This window comes from Sipha flava, unplaced genomic scaffold (assembly GCF_003268045.1).
Source record: "Sipha flava isolate LNK unplaced genomic scaffold, YSA_version1 134_pilon_pilon, whole genome shotgun sequence".
NCBI lineage: Eukaryota > Metazoa > Arthropoda > Insecta > Hemiptera > Aphididae > Sipha > Sipha flava.
In genome coordinates, this window is record NW_020271760.1 from 967,564 (window position 1) to 981,359 (window position 13,796).

General features: G+C 35.1%; 1 protein-coding gene across 1 annotated transcript in view; it reads left to right on the top strand.

Moving 5' to 3' along the window:
* LOC112679295 (cyclic nucleotide-gated channel rod photoreceptor subunit alpha) overlaps positions 1-13,796 on the top strand; it is a 164,039-nt gene that overhangs the window by 873 nt on the left and 149,370 nt on the right. The window lies entirely within an intron of this gene.

The following is a 13,796-nucleotide window of genomic DNA, read 5'->3' on the forward strand; positions in this document are numbered from 1 at the left end:
TTTTTCGTCGCGTTATTATTCCATTATCATTACCACCGACCTTTGGCGGCGGTGACGGCACGGCGCGTTACAATTATCTTTCCCGTCCTCGTCGCCGGGCGTTGCAGCACGCGCTCGTTTCACCATCGGTTCATGAAAACAAACGTAGCCGAAACGATCAATTTCCGCGTGCTCGCGATATTATATTTTTCTCTCCGCTCGGGCCGGGCTACCGCCGCCGACACGAGCCACGCATCGATAACGTTGCCACCGCCCCTACCCGGCACTAACGACGCCTCCATCGTCACCACCAACCCCTCGCCACCACCCCCGCCGTCGAAGCTGGACGACAAGATTGTCGCGCGATTCACGCCGAGTCCGCGGCACTCTCTACGCGCTACCGAATCGCATGTCGTCGCACTCGGTTGTCAGCTTTGAACAACACGACGGTCGTAGTTGACTTGCATGTCACGATGTCGAAAGCATCTTCGTAACTTCACGACCGAAATCCGTTTACCGAACATGATTTTTCGAATCCTATCCAATTGCGACCGGTGTTGAATGTGTGGTCTCCCGTTGTAACAACACGACAAACGCGCTGAAAACGGTTTCGTATTCGATATTCAACGTCAAAGAATCCGTCGATCAATAATTTTAAAATGTGAAATATTATTCGGGTTATCACATACATTTTAATATTCTTAATCGAGTATTGGGTTCCTTTAAACCATTATATTTCCTATACCGAAATTTTCTTAAAGCAGTCGACAAATTCAATTCGGTTTCGAAATTATTTTTGTACGTTTCAAGTTTCATGATCCTCGTGATTACGTTCTACAGAATAATGATGCCTTGTCGTCGTCTCTAAGATTTTGTTATTTATTTATCATCGTTTACCAGCGAACCCTTCTTTTGGTACGATTTTGCGGACATGGTGTCCGCAATTAATGATTAACCGGACTGACGACGAACCACTCGCTAGTTAAACTGTCGCGATAGGACACCAAAATTTACGTTAATATAGGGCTGTGAGATTGCTATGCCCATGTATGACCGTATAATAGACCTATATAGCAGCGAAAGCGAAACGAATTATTCCGTATTCGTCTACGAATCGTTTCTGGTGTGGAGTTGGCCTTTGTTATGTCGACTTAAATGCCCACTCGTGAACATCACGTAGAACAAAGGATCGTGGTGTCACTGCTGTCGCGCCCTCGTTCATTTATAAGTCTTCAACGATTTTGCACGCAATATTGTTTTTTTTTATTATTATTATAAGTACCTTCCCCTCCCCCTACCCGTACGTCATTGAGTAAAACGCTTCAAAGACATGCGATCTTTGACACCGTGTCGAATGCTCGTGCAATCGTCAACAGGTAGTGTTTTCGTACGTACATTGTAGTGGATGTACAAGCCGCACTGGATTCCAAATGTTAACATTGTTAATAATAACTTGAATTGCTGTGTGTTTGATAGTTAATTCTGATCAGAATAATGTACGTTATCAAAAAAATTGAACGTGGTAATCGTTTGAAATTTTCTTAGCGGAACCATAGATCTACATGACATCAACTGGTATTACAGTAATATACGCGAAGCACATTGGTGCGTAACACCTGCACCCATTTTACACGTTCCGTAGGGTTAGATAGGTTCGGCTGTTTGCCTGTTTGTGTGGACCGTTGCACTTCAGAAGTTTTCCATACCGCAGTAATTGTCTCGGCGATGCCTTGTGATTTAAAATGAAAACGTTCAAAAATCCTCGAACAAACAGACTTCTTTGACAACAAGACGACGATGTTTCTTAATTTTCTAGAATAAAACGACCGCTAAAACAGTTGACCGTCTTATGTACCCAAACATGACGATTGCACGTAGAAATTCACAGCAAGAAATATTTTTTTCAATCAATTTATTGACTCATAAATGATTACATACATAATCTAAACCTTACAATTAGTTACATCGATTGAAAATAAATATTATATCAGTTATGAAAGAAATTACAAACAATTTTATTACATTAACTTTGGATCCCTTACATATATTTTATGGGTTATTTCCGTTTTTTTATACTCAACTGCTGAGAGTTATTGGTTAATGTAATTTGTGTACACGAATGAAAAATGAAAAATGTAATCTATGAACATCTATGGATAAAAATATACTCCAGGTTAAAAATTGTTCTTTCGTGTATTCTTGTTAAATTAAATATTAATACCTTTCAATATAATGTATTGAACGGTGTATTTAACGATACAAAAAAGTTTTTTTTTTGTATAGTCTACTGAGTTAATTAATTTACAATTAATTACGATTATAATTATTCAGTAAACGGTTAACCAATTTAAATTTATGTTAACAAAAGTGGGTATACAATGTATAATCACAATATTTCCCTAGCAATAAAAGATACTACAACAACATTACCTGTTCTTTAAAAAATTTCCTTCGCAAACATAACAGTAAGAATTATCAACACTATATTAACTCATCAACAAAAACGAACTTGCTTTGGAGAGCTACAAAAAAAATTCTAAACCAAAAAAATACAATTCCTCCCATCAAATACAACGATAGAACTTTTGCTATTACAAACCTGGAAAAAGCAAATGTATTTGCCTCTCACCTAGAAAATAACTTTTCGCCTCATGCTAATATAAATGACATTGATCACACATCCTTCATAGAAAAATCGTTAACCAATGCTCTTCCGATGTCTCTACCTACAAAACACACCTCCCTCTCAGAAATTCAATTCATTATTAAACACTTACCAAATAAAAAATCACCGGGTCACGATCTTATCACTAATAGTATTATTAAACATCTTCCCAAGAAAGCCCTCTTACTCCTAACCTACATTTTTAATTCAATTCTTCATTTGTCCCACATTCCCCAAACGTGGAAACACTCTATAATAATCCTAATTCATAAGCCCGGTAAGCCACCTGACTCACCTTCCTCTTATCGTCCCATAAGTCTATTATCCTCCCTTTCAAAAATTCTCGAAAAAATTATACTAAAAAGAATTCTTCCAATCATCACAGAAAATAAAACAATTCCCAACACTCAGTTTGGCTTTAGAAAGAACTACTCAGCTCTTCACTAAGTGCACAGAATTGTAGATAACATAGCCTCTTCTCTAGAAAAAAAATATTTTTACCCATCTGTATTCCTTGACGTAGCCCAGGCGTTTGACCGCATTTGGCACAAAGGTCTTCTCTACAAAATGAGATTTTTTCCCGCTCCTCTATACTTAACCCTAAACTCCTTCTTATCACTCCGCACTTTCCAAGTGAGATGTGAAGACGAACTATCCAATAATTATCATATAAAAGCAGATGTCCCTTAAGGTAGCATTCTCGCCCCAACACTGTACAATCTCTATACCGTTGACATACCTCATTCCACCCTCACCAATCTAGCCACTTTTGCAGATGATACTTGCATAAGTTCTTCTGACCAAGACATTAATGTTGCCATCGACAATCTTCAAAATCACTTAAATTTATTACAAATATGGTTCAATCAATGGAGAATAAAAATAAATGAAAACAAATCATCACACATCACATTCACTTTGCGCCCTAATATCAGCCATCCACTAACTTTAAATAACAGCATAATTCCCTTTGTCAACTCCGTCAAATACTTAGGTATTCATCTTGACAAACGACTAACTTGGGCTACCCACATTAAAACTAAAAAAATATCCCTAAAATTAAAACTCCATAGCTTAAAACACCTTCTTCGCTCCAACATCCCATTCAACAATGAAACTCTTATCTACAAACAACTTATTCGTCCTGCAATAACTTATGGCATCCAAATATGGGAATCAACCAAATTTTCAAATCTAAAATTGTTACAATCCTTCCAATCAATAAATTCACGTTTGTTGATCCAAGCTTCATGGTACGTTAGGAACAACACCCTTCACAACGACCTCAAAATTCCCTATCTCTCTGCTTTTGCTTCCACTCACTATAAAAAATTTCACGCCAACACATTAGCTCATTCATATCCACTTATATCTAATCTCTCTTCTCTAACTATTCCGGATAATCCACCCCGACGCTTAAAGCGTAATTGGCCACGCGACCTCCTAAACAAATAAAAAAAATACTAAAAAAAAAAAAAAAATTGAAGTAGTGTTACTGGACGCCCCCTTCATTCAAGCCGTCAAGTCCTGTACATTTTTGTTATTATTATTACTTATTGTATTGTCTATACAGATTGTATATATTCGTTTTCTAAAATAAAATAAAAAAAAGTTACAATATATAGTACATAAATATGTTGTTAATATATAAGTATTTTAAAACTATTACAATAATTATCGATTTTTCTTTATTAGAAATGATAATAGTTTTATATTAATTCTTTATTGATTAGATCAATAATATCGTATGGTCATTAAAGTAGATTGCTATAATAGTCATTGATGCATGTATAACATTGTGTGCACTTTAATAGTACAATTTTTTATTAAAAATATTACAGGATGTAATAAAACTTATCGTAAGTGATATTTTATTCAAACTATTTTAAAATACTCATTAAACCTTTTTTGTATTCCTAAATAATAATTATTTCGGACATCAAATATTTCTGTTCTGATTTCGTGTCATGTATAAAATATTTTGGAACTATGAGTTTGAATTTTGTTTTTAACATAGATTTCATCTATTTCAATTGCACTTACATTTATTAAATAAAACTATCCGAATTTACGTGACATAAAATTTACAAATAAATATTTTTTATTGTAATGGTTCTGAAAACAAATTTATTTTTGGTGTTAGAAATTATAATAACAAATATATTTGTTTTACTGAAAAAGTTAAAGTTTAAAGTTGAATATTATTTATAAAATCGTTTCAATATATATCATATAAATAATTTAGACTAATTTAATTATAATAACAAAATATGCCTACGGTAATTTAATGTCTTCTAAAGAACCAAAACAATTTGTTTTTAAACCTCCTAAAATAATTTGGTAATATTAATAAAATAATAAAATTATTTGATTTGTGTATCCAAATGTCATATATAAAGTCTACATACAATAAATCAATAAGTAACATGAATAGTAAATAATATATTGAATATTTTAATTTAAAATTTAGCTTGGTTTTATTTTTTGAAACAATAACAGTGTGTTATTTTACATTGTAACTTATATATTATACAAATTGCAGAGTTAATTATTTGTTCGGTTGTTTTAATTATTAATATCTAGTTGCTATATTGTAATATAATCTTTTAAAATATTTATCATGTATTACCTATACTGTTTAAACAATTATTACAGCTTTAAAATTATAAACGGTGGATCAAAGTTTACACAAAAGATTTTTTAATAAAATAAAATTATTAAAATACTTTCTAGAACACTTAAAATCGATTCAAAAACTTTCAGTTTTATTAATACGATATTATTTGAACTTCAAATCAGTATCATAATTTTTATTTCAATAACTATTTATACTTTAAAAGTTAAATTATTACTATTGTATAGTTTTATTAAAATCAAAATTTATCAAAATATTAACTTGTAAATTATTATATATATACGTACAAACTGAAAAAGTTCACTCCATTAAAATTAAATTTTATTTATCATGCGCCGTTTTGTTTTTTCTACCTGAAATCCGACAATTATTTCGAGAGTAACTTTTTTTTTATTATAAACAAAAACGATTACATAAATAACTGCGATATATTGTACTTGTATATTATATTATTATCAAGTGGTAATAATATATATATATATAGAATACAAATCAATTGTCATTATGGTTTAACGATAGTAATGAGCACTGTTAATAATTTTGAAAATAATACCAATCATTATATGAAACCCATGTCAGTCATGCGTAATTGCGTTTGGGTTCGTCCACGTTTTATTCCACCAGTGACTGCTGCCATACTGATACGAACGATAATTTGTCATTTGCGGGAAACAGTGAAAAAAAAAGTGAAAATAAATTAAAACATTCCGCCCGAGTTCAGACGGATAATTGGGTGGTGAGGTACGGTGACGGTGTTTTTGTTATTCTTGTTGTCAATTACTTCGTACGAAACGCACGAACAACCAATCACGTGTACAAATGAAAACATATTACAAGGTAACGTAATCAACGTCGATACGCGTTACCTTTGCGTGTCATACGTGCAAATCTAGTTACGTCTGTCCGTTCGATTTTTCCATCGTAACGGACGATGTACGTTGAAGGGACGAGGAACATAAATGCAAATCCGGCATAAAGTCCATTCGAGATCGACCGGACAACCGGTTTAAATGTACGTTCTCGACTTGCATACATTTGATTTCAAGATTACGAACGTTATTTGTTCAGGACAAACATTTTTTCTCTTCATGCCGAGCATTTGAACGCGTTTTCAAAATCATTACGAACCGTAGTTTTGTGACGGAGAAAAAAAAAGCTAATGGTTCTCGATTCTAGGGGTGCGCGCGAATGTCGAAGACAACACGTCACGTCGGATCCCCTTGAATGCGGTATCGTACGCGGCACAACACACGGTCGCGAACATAAACGGTTTTTACGATTTGAATTCGGAAAACGATTTGTCGATCGATCGACGGACGTGCAGATACGTCTCTTTTTTTTCCCGTATCGACCGAACATGTGCTCTGCACACGTCTAAACGATCCTAATAGCCGACGTAATTTTATCTTGAATATATTACAGTCCGGCACCGGTGTCCCGACGCAGTTAAATTACCACTTTAGGGGTGGGTGCACGCGTGGTCGTCATGGCCCGCGGGGGAATTATTATTACACCCTTGACTAGCAGTGCCCGGTACCGCGAGCAGAATTGACCCGTACTTGTGCACGCTGTAACAATAATAATAACAATAATAATACGTAATAACGTCGTAATAATGAAGCCGAATGCCATCGACGTTCCCATGCCGGATTACCGCACCCGTGCGTTCACTCGTCGATTTCCTAACAGCTCCAGTGATACGTCGCGCGGTACACGCCTTAAGCGATCGATGATATTGATTGCGACAAGGGCTGTAACCAAGGAGAATTGCAATTTTTTATCGACGCGCTGTCATCGATGTTGTGCATTTTGTTTAGAGTTCGTCGAACCCTTGCTTCGAAAGAAATTCGATGATTCTGATCGATTTGACCGTAGCTCAGAAAAAATGATTTTCACAATTGTACTTATATCTCGTTTTCAACCGCTCTTTAATCGAAAATCGGTTAGACTAAGTTAAATTGTATAATAAATTGTCTAAGTTATCAGAAATTATTTGAAAAACTTTACTTACAATGTATAAATCGTTAAAGAACGAATAGAAACATTAGTTATTAATTTGCGTTAAGCATTTCATAACGGACCAAGTGATTTGATAGTAGATACTGATATATTGATTAATAATGTTCATAGGTCAGGTTACGAGTAGATTAGGTTCATAGGTTATATATATAGTGCTCAATGCTAAACATGCTATATACAGTGTTCGTCAACATTTTGTCAATAACACTGATCGTGTAAGTACTGAATACATATGAGCCGCATCACGCAAATTGGCCGTTTTGGTTGCACAGTCCCTGTAGATATTGTTGTGCATCGTCGAAAGTGCCGACACGGACGTCGGGACTCGTCAACGTGCACATCACAATAATGCGTTTTACAATACTTCGATAAAGCATTTGAGTCGTGTTAGTGCAGTAGTGGATAGCGCCCACCATGCCCGAATATACTATTCAGCAGCCGTTTCTAATTGGTATAAAGCTACTGACCCCTAGCTACAAATTAAATTGGACTGGGTACCTCTGTTTTGCGTTCGCTTTTTGTTCCTTTTGCTTACGAAGAAAAACAATTTTCTTTTAATTGTACAAACATTTTCGTAACATTATGAAAACGCATTTTCTCAACAGCACAGTTAGATTTATTTGATTCAACTCTTTTTATGTATTTCACTGTTATAATAACGATCTGCTGAAGTAAAAGTTATTGCTTTTATTTTGGAACTTTATGAGACGAACGAATCCTTCTTTTTTCATCATAATCTCGCCTCAGGCTGGTCTAACCGCATGCTTGATCGTTTCGCCTTGAATATATGTAAATTTTACCGTCAGAAGTATGTATAGCTAATCCCATGATTCGGATCAACGGACAACTTTGCACTTTTCGCACTTTTGTGCAGTACGTATAAACCTCGAAAAATACTTCCTTAGATTACGGATCAATCCGATTTTTTTCTTCAATTTTCTTTTTTTTTTTTTTTTTTTTGTTCATGTTAAACCTTTTGTTTTTGTCTGTATGTATTAACGTTAACGTAACCGCTATCACGACAATGGTCAGTACTTAATCGACATTGTAAAAAAAATAAAAAAAAAACGTCTAGCGTTGCAGCAGCACTTCATGTACGTGATCGATTTACCCGATAAAAAAAAAAAATTTGAAAAAACGATCTATCCCACACGAGGTTCTTGGGAAACATTAGTTGAGCACATAGCACATTTTATTACAATCGTCAAGCCCTCCTTTTCTTCTGAGCCCTATTTTCTCATTTACTCGTAATTTAGCTGTATATTATTATTGCATCGCTTTTAAATACATCATTTTTACTTTTTCTTCCTCGATTTCTTACAGCCGATTGCAATCGTGAATAGATTTTTCCTACGAATACCACTATAATAATTGCGCAAGACAACAATGCACCGCTGTTATATGAAATTTGTTCCTTCATTTTTGACATTTTGCACTTTGTAGAGTTGTAACAATATTGTTATAATTCCTACAGAAAACTGCAACACCGACGTGGCACATCGCTTTCCGCTTCCTTACGGCACACGTGCGAGTTCCACAATTGCCTATGCAAAACGCCGTCTTCGCGACTTGAATACTAATGACAATATTGTTACTGTCGTTTTCTTTTATTGACAAATTATGTTTTTTTTATTCGCATAAGTATTACGAACGTATTAGTATTGGTACAACTAAATCGTACGAAATACATTTTATCAAATATAAGAATTATGACCGAATTTGATTGTAACTTGATAATTATAAAAGTATAAGACGAATACAAGCAATCGTTTTGAACACAATTTCAAACGCAATTACAAAAGAAAATCATCATAAAATTATTATTAACTAAACGGTTTTCTAATTGCATCGTTATTTAATGTAATATAATTACGCATCGGCAGTGGGCGAGTATAAAAATCAATACCTTCCTATGGGATAAGCGATTGGATAAACATTTGATTAGCATTTGTTTCGACTTGGGACTTAAAAATCATTAAATTAAAAAGTTCATATTTATTTAGAAAGTTCAGTGCCGGCTGTCATTACGATCGCACGTACGTTCAAATTGTTGCTCCGTTATCGTAGCTATTAAAATATATTCTCTCCGCTTACGTAAAGTAAAATTAAAATTAACTTATCTTTATTAGCACGCGTCCGTAGCTCGGCGTGCAGCCGTCGGTAATTACTATAGCTGACTACCGTTGTCTACGCTGTCTACATTATCGCAAGATACGTAACGACAATGACAACACTAAACACGGCACTCACAATCAAACAAAAAAAATCTATAGATAAATCGTTAACTACTATAGGAAGAAAAGCCCCATCAAGAAACACCAGTATACAGAGTGTATCCAGTGACGTGTTCAACGACACAACAGAAATAGTTGACAACAATTTTGAAATACCAAAAAAAACTGCCAAACGTCATCTCTCTGCAAAATCCGACGGCCAAGAGGCAAGTAAAAAAAAACCTATGTTTGTAACAACAAATAGATTTGTCCTACTCACCACCGACAACCAATCAGATCCTACCACCAGTTCGTCACAAACCCCCTTTAATACTGCTAACTGTGAAGATGCACCAAGTAAAACAAATTTAAATTATGAAGATGCACCAAGTAGAACAAATTTACCTCCTCCAATAATAGTCCGCGGCGTCCTTGACTTTATTGGTTTCTGAGACGAGCTAGTAAAACTAATCGGTTCCGATAACTTTTTCTTTAAATCATCGATTAATGATTTAAAAATACAAACAACTAAACCAGAATACTATCGAGTCATTATCCACTTCCTAAAAGACAATGGGCGCAATACCACACTTACCAACCACGTGAAGAAAAATCTTTTCGTATTGTCATCCGTAACCTACACCCATCCACCACAACGGTTGATATAGGAATAGCCATGGTAGAAAAAGGATACATAGTACACCAAGTGACAAACATTACCCACAAGACCACAAAAGTTAAACTACCTATATTTTTATCGACCTCGATCCAGCAGAAATAAATAAAGACATTTTTAACTTAACATCTTTACTCCACACAAGAGTAAAAATTGAGGAACCACACAAAAGGAAAGACATTGTACAATTTCTCAACTGTCAAGAGTATGGTGGTCATTCTAAAAAATACTGTGCCTACCCACCAAGATGCGTCCGCTGTGGGGAACACCATCCATCAACCAGCTGCGTGAAAAATAGAGACACACCTGCCACATGTGCTCTATGCAAAGACGACCACCCGGCCAACTATAAAGGCTGCCAAATCTACAAGCAAACCCAACAACTGCAATCATCATCAAAAAGGCAAGGTACCAACTTGAAAAACACACCATATATAAATAAATTCAATAACACAAACTGTAAAATCACCCAGCAGCCAACGCCCATAGCTAATATTTCTTCACTACCCCCTCTTTCTTATACTCAAGCCACAAATAACCAAAATTTGCATACACCCCCTACTGATCAAACTAACGACCTCACTCTAACCAATTTTATTAATGAATTTAAAGCTCTGATAAATCCACTTTTATCTCTCCTCACCACTGTCCTTGATCGCCTACTTTCCCAAAATGTCAAATAATTCTTTACCATCCCTAGTCATCCTATTATGGAACACTAACGGTCTAGCAAACCATAAAAATGAATTAATAACGACCCTAAACGAAAAAAGGATTGATCTAGCTATTATTTCAGAAACCCATTTTACCTCCAATACCAAATTCTCAATCCCTGGCTACACCATAATCCCAGCAAACCACCCAGATAACACGGCCCACGTAAGTGCAGCGATTCTCATCAGGTCGCCCATACAATTCACCCCCCTTCCTAGTATAAATAAAGACTTCTTCCAAGCAGCAGCTATAATTATAAAATTAAACCATGTTCCAATAACTATAGTGGCGTCATATTGCCCGCCAAAACACAAAATTACGCAAACACAATTTGAAAATTTCTTTAACGATCTTAGTCAATACTTCATCGTAGGCGGCGACCTAAACGCTATATATCAATCATGGGGCTGTCACACAACTAACCCAAAAGGACAAGCTCTACTAAAAGCCGTCAATAATAAACAATTATCTATCCTCGCCCCTCCCAATCCAACATACTGGCCATCATCACCAAGAAAACGTCCTGATATCCTGGATATATTCGTAGCTAAAATACCGCCAAACTTAAGTCACTTAATAAAAAACTTATTGGATCCGTATTCCGATCACTCCCCAATCCTCCTATGCATAGATGCCTCACCCTACCTTCAACCTAACAACCCATCACTAATAAATAAAATAATGTATTGGGAACAATTTCGTGACATTATTAACCAAAACATAAAATTAAACTTACGTCTGAAATGTCCAAAGGATATTGACGATACTGTATTTAATCTTACTCAAATCATTCAATCAGCTGCATAGAACTCTACTACCCAACCGAATAAAAATAATAACCATAACCATTTATCGACCCCTGCACATATCCGTGAACTAATAACCCAAAAGAGACGTGCCAGAGCCCGTTGGCAACGGTCAAAACTTCCATCTGACAAAAGTACTTACAATAAACTAACCTCATCACTGAAACGTATACTGCAACAGCTAAGAAATGAATCTTACAATAATTGGATTTCATCCCTAATGACAAAAGACAATTCGCTCTGGAAAGTAACACGTAACTGCTTAAAACAAAAACCTACCCAAACTGCTTTAAAAAAACCGGATGGTACATGGTGCAAATCAGATAAAGAGAAAGCCGAACTTTTTTGTTCTCATCTTTCAGAAGTCTTCAAGCCCCACCAACCAATTGGCAACAGTACCTTCACAGAAACAATAAAAAATTCTCTTACTGCAGCTCTTCCACTTTTGCCCCTAAACCTTTTTCACTTGCTGAGGTCCTGCACTTTATTAATACTTTTCCACTTAAAAAAACACATGGAATAAACCTCATCACAGCTGAAGTAGCTCGCCAACTGCCAAAGACTACATTATTTCACCTAACCCATATTTTAAACTCTATCCTGAGGCTCTCGTATTTCCCTATTCAATGGAAAATATCACTCATTATTTTAATTCCCAAACCTGGAAAACCTCCAGATACTCCGTCATCATATCGCCCAATAAGCATACTACCATTTTTCGCGAAACTATGTGAAAAAATGATCTTAAAAAGAATATCCAAAATCATTATTGATAATCAAAGACTCAATCACCTACTCCCTAGAAAACAAATCATACTGCTCAGCTATTCTATTCAACGTTGCCCAAGCATTTGATAGAGTTTGGCACCCCGGTTTTCTACACAAATTAAAAAAAATTCTACCACCATCCTACTACTTATTTTTTAAGTCATATCTTGAAAACAGATTCTTTGCCACCAAAATTGGTTCTGAAATTTCAAACTTGGCCCCAATCCTAGCTGGTGTTCCCCAAGGTGCCATCTCTTCCCCAATACAGCCAATCAACCAACCACCTCTCATACTTCAGTAGCCGACTTTGCTGATGACAAAGTTATATACATTTCTGAAAAAAATCCACACCTTGCTAGAAAGCACCAACAAAATCATCTAAACTTACTAGCAGACTGGTATTCCAAATGGAAAATAAAAATAAATAACGAAAAATCATCTCACATCACCTTCACTCTTAAACAAAGCACAGTACCCCCAGTCTACTTAAACAATAAAGTCATTCCCTCTTCCTCTAACGTTAAATATTTGGGTATGGCACTAGATAAAAGACTTACCTGGGCCACACATATCAAACAAAAACGGCTCATACTAAATGCCAGACGAAGATCTCTCTTTCCACTTATAGGGAAACAATCAAAAATTAACCTTTATACAAAATTGCTACTATACAAAACCTTCCTCAAACCAATTTGGTTATATGGTATCCAACTATGGGGATCAACAAAAAAATCAAATATTTATAAAATCCAAACATTGCAATCTACCTCGCTACGCATGATTACATGCACCCCTCCGTATGTTTCAAATCATACCTTACATTCAGACTTAAAAATACTCACTGTCAAAGAAGAAGCCAAAAACTCCTACAAACTTTTCCGTTCCCGTCTCTAAATAGTGTTAAACTAGACTATATACGTATTGTCAGTATATTATATTAAATAATAATAATAATAATGATTATGAATCAAATTTATATTATTGTATCAATCTATATTGAGTTCTTAACAATATTATTTTTCGATCTACAAACAATTAAATAGTTATTATATTTGATAGCGCATTTTTTCGTAATACCAAATGAAATTTAAATCAATATAAATATATTTGAATCCAGTGGAGGCTCTTGGAAGTTTGATGTGGTCAGATTGTGAAGTCAGATTGTGTATGATAAAAAAAGTTTCGAAGAGACAGTAGCTCTACGCTCCCATCTGTCTTGAGTGAATACTAAATCTATAATTGGTCACACCTATAAAAGTCTATTTCCACGTCACTAAGGCTCTGACCAACAACAACACTTACATTATTTAAAAAATTATAC